Source organism: Triticum aestivum, chromosome 1D, assembly GCF_018294505.1.
Source record: "Triticum aestivum cultivar Chinese Spring chromosome 1D, IWGSC CS RefSeq v2.1, whole genome shotgun sequence".
Taxonomy (NCBI): Eukaryota; Viridiplantae; Streptophyta; class Magnoliopsida; order Poales; family Poaceae; genus Triticum; species Triticum aestivum.
In genome coordinates, this window is record NC_057796.1 from 354,851,417 (window position 1) to 354,858,623 (window position 7,207).

The following is a 7,207-nucleotide window of genomic DNA, read 5'->3' on the forward strand; positions in this document are numbered from 1 at the left end:
GTGCCGTCCGTTCGGCACTCGGTCATCGGTGATTTGGATCACGGCGAGTACGACTCCGTCATCCACGTTCATTGGAACGCTTCCGCTCGCGATCTACAAGGGTATGTAGATGCACTCCTTTCCCCTCGTTGCTAGTATACTCCATAGATGCATCTTGGTGAGCGTAGGAAAATTTTAAAATTATGCTACGATTCCCAACAGTGGCATCATGAGCCAGGCCTATGCGTAGTTACTATGCACGAGTAGAACACAAAGCAGTTGTGGGCGTTGAGTTTGCCAATTCTTCTTGCCGCTACTAGTCGTTTCTTGTTTCGGCGGCATTGTAGGATGAAGCGGCCCGGACCGACCTTACACGTACGCTTACGTGAGACTGGTTCCACCGACTGACATGCACAAGTTGCATAAGGTGGCTAGCGGGTGTCTGTCTCTCCTACTTTAGTCAGAACGGATTCGATGAAAAGGGTCCTTATGAAGGGTAAATAGAAATTGGCAAATCACGTTGTGGTCATACGTAGGTAAGAAACTTTCTTGCTAGAAACCTACAAACCACGTAAAAACTTGCAACAACAATTAGAGGACGTCTAACTTGTTTTTGCAGCAAGTGCTATGTGATGTGATATGGCCAGAAGATGTGATGAATGATATATGTGATGTATGAGATTGATCATATTCTTGTAATAGGAATCACGACTTGCATGTCGATGAGTATGACAACCGGCAGGAGCCATAGGAGTTGTCTTTATTATTTTGTATGACCTGCGTGTCATTAAATAAACGCCATGTAAATTACTTTACTTTATTGCTAAACGCTTAGCCATAGAAGTAGAAGTAATCGTTGGCGTGACGACTTCATGAAGACACAATGATGGAGATCATGATGATGGAGATCATGGTGTCATGCCGGTGACAAAGATGATCATGGTGCCCCGGAGATGGAGATCAAAGGAGCATGATGATATTGGCCATATCATGTCACTATTTGATTGCATGTGATGTTTATCATGTTTTTGCATCTTATTTTCTTAGGACGACGGTAGCAAGTAGGATGATCCCTTATAATAATTTCAAGAAAGTGTTCACCCTAACTGTGCACCGTTGTGAAGGTTCGTTGTTTCGAAGCACCACGTGATGATCGGGTGTGATAGATTCTAACGTTCGAATACAACGGGTGTTGACGAGCCTAGCATGTACAGACATGGCCTCGGAACACACGCAATACACTTAGGTTCACTTGACGAGCCTAGCATGTACAGACATGGCCTCGGAACACGGAGGACCGAAAGGTCGAGCATGAGTCGTATAGAAGATACGATCAACATGGAGATGTTCACCGATCTTGACTAGTCCGTCTCACGTGATGATCGGACACGGCCTAGTCGAAGTCGGATCATGTTTCACTTAGATGACTAGAGGGATGTCAATCTGAGTGGGAGTTCATTAAATAATTTGATTATATGAACTTGATTATCATGAACTTAGTCTAAATCTTTACACTATGTATTGTAGATCAAATGGCCCACGTTGTCCTCAATTTCAACGCGTTCCTAGAGAAAACCAAGCTGAAAGATGATGGCAGCAACTATACGGACTGGGTCCAGAACATGAGGATCATCCTCATAGCAGCCAAGAAAGATTATGTCTTAGAAGCACCTCTAGGTGAAGCACCAATCCCTGAGAACCAAGACGTTATGAACGCTTGGCAGCAGCGTGCTAATGATTACTCCCTCGTTCAGTGCGGCATGCTTTACAGCTTAGAACCGGGTCTCCAAAAGCGTTTTGAGAAACATGGAGCATATGAGATGTTCGAGGAGCTGAAACTGGTTTTTCAAGCTCATGCCCGGGTCGAGAGATATGATGTCTCCGACAAGTTCTTCAGCTGTAAAATGGAGGAGAACAGTTCTGTTAGTGAGCACATACTCAGAATGTCTGGGTTGCACAACCGCTTGTCTCAGCTGGGAGTTAATCTCCCGGATGACGCGGTCATTGACAGAATCCTCCAGTTGCTTCCACCAAGCTACAAGAGCTTTGTGATGAACTACAATATGCAGGGGATGGAAAAGACCATTCCCGAGGTATATTCAATGCTGAAATCAGCGGAAGGGGAGATCAGAAAAGAACATCAAGTGTTGATGGTGAATAAAACCACCAAGTTCAAGAAGGGCAAGGGTAAGAAGAACTTCAAGAAGGACGGCAAGGGAGTTGCCGCGCCCGGTAAACCAGTTACTGGGAAGAAGTCAAAGAATGGACCCAAACCCGGGACCGAGTGCTTTTATTGCAAGGGAAGTGGTCACTAGAAGCGGAACTGCCCCAAATATTTAGCGGACAAGAAGAAGGCCGGCAACACCCAAGGTATATGTGATATACAAGTAATTGATGTGTACCTTACCAGTACTCGTAGTAGCTCCTGGGTATTTGATACCGGTGCGGTTGCTCATATTTGTAACTCAAAGCAGGAACTACGGAATAAACGGAGACTGGCAAAGGACGAGGTGACGATGCGCGTCGGGAATGGTTCCAAGGTCGATGTGATCGCCGTCGGCACGCTACCTCTGCATCTACCCACGGGATTAGTTTTAAACCTCAATAATTGTTATTTAGTGCCAGCTTTGAGCATGAACATTGTGTCTGGATCTCGTTTAATTTGAGATGGCTACTCATTTAAATCCGAGAATAATGGTTGTTCTATTTATTTGAGAGATATGTTTTATGGTCATGCCCCGCTGGTCAATGGTTTATTTTTGATGAATCTCGAACGTGATGTTACACATGTTCATAGTGTGAATACCAAAAGATGTAAAGTTGATAACGATAGTCCCACATACTTGTGGCACTGCCGCCTTGGTCACATTGGTGTCAAGCGCATGAAGAAGCTCCATGCAGATGGACTTTTGGAGTCTCTTGATTACGAATCATTTGACACGTGCGAACCATGCCTCATGGGTAAGATGACCAAGACTCCGTTCTCCGGAACAATGGAGCGAGCAACCAACTTATTGGAAATCATACATACCGATGTGTGTGGTCCAATGAGTGTTGAGGCTCGCGGAGGATATCGTTATGTTCTCACTCTCACTGATGATTTAAGTAGATACGGGTATGTCTACCTAATGAAACACAAGTCTGAAACCTTTGAAAAGTTCAAGGAATTTCAGAGTGAAGTTGAGAATCAACGTGACAGGAAAATAAAATTCTTACGATCAGATCGTGGTGGAGAATATTTAAGTCACGAATTTGGTACACACTTAAGGAAATGTGGAATAGTTTCACAACTCACGCCGCCTGGAACACCTCAGAGAAATGGTGTGTCCGAACGTCGTAATCGCACTCTATTGGATATGGTGCGATCTATGATGTCTCTTACCGACTTACCGCTCTCATTTTGGGGTTATGCTTTAGAGACTGCCGCATTCACTTTAAATAGGGCTCCGTCGAAATCCGTTGAGACGACACCGTATGAATTATGGTTTGGGAAGAAACCTAAGCTGTCGTTTCTAAAAGTTTGGGGATGCGATGCTTATGTCAAGAAACTTCAACCTGAAAAGCTCGAACCCAAATCGGAAAAATGCGTCTTCATAGGATACCCTAAGGAAACTATTGGGTATACCTTCTACCTCAGATCCGAAGGCAAGATCTTCGTTGCCAAGAACGGGTCCTTTCTAGAGAAGGAGTTTCTCTCGAAAGAATTGAGTGGGAGGAAAGTGGAACTTGATGAGGTGATAGTCACCCCTTCCGAACCGGAAAGTAGCGCAGCGCGGGAAAATGTTCCTGTGGTGCCTACACCGACTGGGGAGGAAGTTAATGATGATGATCATGAAACTTCAGATCAAGTTACTGAACTTCGTAGGTCCACAAGGACACGTTCCGCACCAGAGTGGTACGGCAACCCTGTCCTGGAAATCATGTTGTTAGACAACGGTGAACCTTCAAACTATGAAGAAGCGATGGCGGGCCCGGATTCCGACAAATGGCTAGAAGCCATGAAATCCGAGATAGAATCCATGTATGAAAACAAAGTATGGACTTTGACTGACTTGCCCGTTGAGCGGCGAGCCATAGAAAACAAATGGATCTTTAAGAAGAAGACGGACGCAGATGGTAATGTGACCATCTACAAAAGCTCGACTTGTCGCTAAGGGTTATCGACAAGTTCAAGGGGTTGACTACGATGAGACTTTCTCACCCGTAGCGAAGCTGAAGTCCGTCCGAATCATGTTAGCAATTGCCGCATACTATGATTATGAGATATGGCAGATGGACGTCAAAACGGCATTCCTTAATGGCTTCCTTAAGGAAGAGTTGTATATGATGCAGCCGGAAGGTTTTGTCGATCCTAAGAATGCAAACAAAGTGTGCAAGCTCCAGCGCTCAATCTATGGGCTGGTGCAAGCATCTCGGAGTTGGAACATTCGCTTTGATGAGATGATCAAAGCGTTTGGGTTTACACAGACTTATGGAGAAGCCAGTGTTTACAAGAAAGTGAGTGGGAGCTCTGTAGCATTTCTCATATTATATGTGGATGACATATTATTGATGGGAAATGATATAGAATTCTTGGAAAGTATAAAGGCCTATTTGAATAAGTGTTTTTCAATGAAGGACCTTGGAGAAGCTGCTTATATATTAGGCATCAAGATCTATAGAGATAGATCAAGACGCCTCATTGGTCTTTCACAGAGTACATACCTTGACAAGATATTGAAGAAGTTCAGTATGGATCAGTCCAAGAAGGGGTTCTTGCCTGTATTGCAAGGTGTGCAATTGAGCACGGCTCAATGCCCGACCACGGCAGAAGATATAGAAGAGATGAGTGTCATCCCCTATGCCTCGGCCATAGGGTCTATTATGTATGCCATGCTGTGTACCAGACCTGATGTAAACCTTGCCGTAAGTTTGGTAGGAAGGTACCAAAGTAATCCCGGCAAGGAACACTGGACAGCGGTCAAGAATATCCTAAAGTACCTGAAGAGGACTAAGGATATGTTTCTCGTTTATGGAGGTGACGAAGAGCTCGTCGTAAAGGGTTACGTCGACGCTAGCTTCGACACAGATCTGGATGACTCGAAGTCACAGACCGGATACGTGTATATTTGGAATAGAGGAGCAGTAAGCTGGTGCAGTTGCAAGCAAAGCATCGTGGCGGGATCTACATGTGAAGCGGAGTACATGGCAGCCTCAGAGGCAGCACAGGAAGCAGTCTCGATGAAGGAGTTCATTACCGACCTAGGGGTGATTCCCAATGCGTCGGGCCCAATGACTCTCTTCTGTGACAACACTGGAGCTATTGCCCTTGCGAAGGAGCCCAGGTTTCACAGGAAGACCAGGCATATCAAGCGTCGCTTCAACTCCATTCGTGAAAGTGTTCAAAATGGAGACATAGATATTTGTAAAGTACACACGGACCTGAATGTAGCAGATCCGTTGACTAAACCTCTCCCTAGGGCAAAACATGATCAACACCAGGACGCAATGGGTGTTCGATTCATCACAATGTAACTAGATTATTGACTCTAGTGCAAGTGGGAGACTGTTGGAAATATGCCCTAGAGGCAATAATAAATGGTTATTATTATATTTCTTTGTTCATGGTAATTGTCTATTATTCATGCTATAATTGTATTGTCCGGAAATCGTAATACATGTGTGAATACATAGACCACAACGTGTCCCTAGTAAGCCTCTAGTTGACTAGCTCGTTGATCAACAGATAGTCATGGTTTCCTGACTATGGACATTGGATGTCATTGATAATGGGATCACATCATTAGGAGAATGATGTGATGGACAAGACCCAATCCTAAGCATAGCATAAAAGATCGTGTAGTTTCGTTTGCTAGAGCTTTTCCAATGTCAAGTATCTTTTCCTTAGACCATGAGATCGTGCAACTCCCGGATACTGTAGGAGTGCTTTGGGTGTGCCAAACATCACAACGTAACTGGGTGACTATAAAGGTGCACTACGGGTATCTCCGAAAGTGTCTGTTGGGTTGGCACGGATCGAGACTGGGATTTGTCACTCCGTATGACGGAGAGGTATCTCTGGGCCCACTCGGTAATGCATCATCATAATGAGCTCAATGTGACTAAGGCGTTAGTCACGGGATCATGCATTGCGGTACGAGTAAAGAGACTTGCCGGTAACGAGATTGAACAAGGTATTGGGATACCGACGATCGAATCTCGGGCAAGTAACATACCGATTGACAAAGGGAATTGTATACGGGATTGACTGAATCCTCGACATCGTGGTTCATCCGATGAGATCGTCGTGGAGCATGTGGGAGCCAACATGGGTATCCAGATCCCGCTGTTGGTTATTGACCGGAGAGGCGTCTCGGTCATGTCTGCATGTCTCCCGAACCCGTAGGGTCTACACACTTAAGGTCCGGTGACGCTAGGGTTGTAGAGATATATGTATGCGGAAACCCGAAAGTTGTTCGGAGTCCCGGATGAGATCCCGGACGTCACGAGAGGTTCCGGAATGGTCCGGAGGTGAAGAATTATATATAGGAAGTCCAGTTTCGGCCACCGGGAAAGTTTCGGGGGTTATCGGTATTGTACCGGGACCACCGGAAGGGTCCCGGGGGTTCACCGGGTGGGGCCACCTGTCCCGGAGGGCCCCGTGGGCTGAAGGTGGAAGGGAACCAGCCCCTAGTGGGCTGGGGCGCCCCCCTTGGGCCTCCCCCATGCGCCTAGGGTTGGGAACCCTAGGGGGGGGGGAGTTCCCCCTTGCCTTGGGGGGCAAGGCACCCCTTCCCCCCCCACTTGGCCGCCGCCCCCCCTTGGATCTGATCTCCAGGGCCGGCGCCCCCCCAGGGGGCCTATATAAAGGGGGGGAGGGAGGGCAGCACACTACAGCCTTGGGCGCCTCCCTCCTCCCCTGCAACACCTCTCTCTCTCTCGCAGAAGCTTAGCGAAGCCTTGCCGAGACTCGCTACATCCACCACCACGCCGTCGTGCTGTTGGATCTCCATCAACCTCTCCTTCCCCCTTGCTGGATCAAGAAGGAGGAGACGTCGCTGCACCGTACGTGTGTTGAACTCGGAGGTGCCGTCCGTTCGGCACTCGGTCATCGGTGATTTGGATCACGGCGAGTACGACTCCGTCATCCACGTTCATTGGAACGCTTCCGCTCGCGATCTACAAGGGTATGTAGATGCACTCCTTTCCCCTCGTTGCTAGTATACTCCATAGATGCATCTTGGTGAGC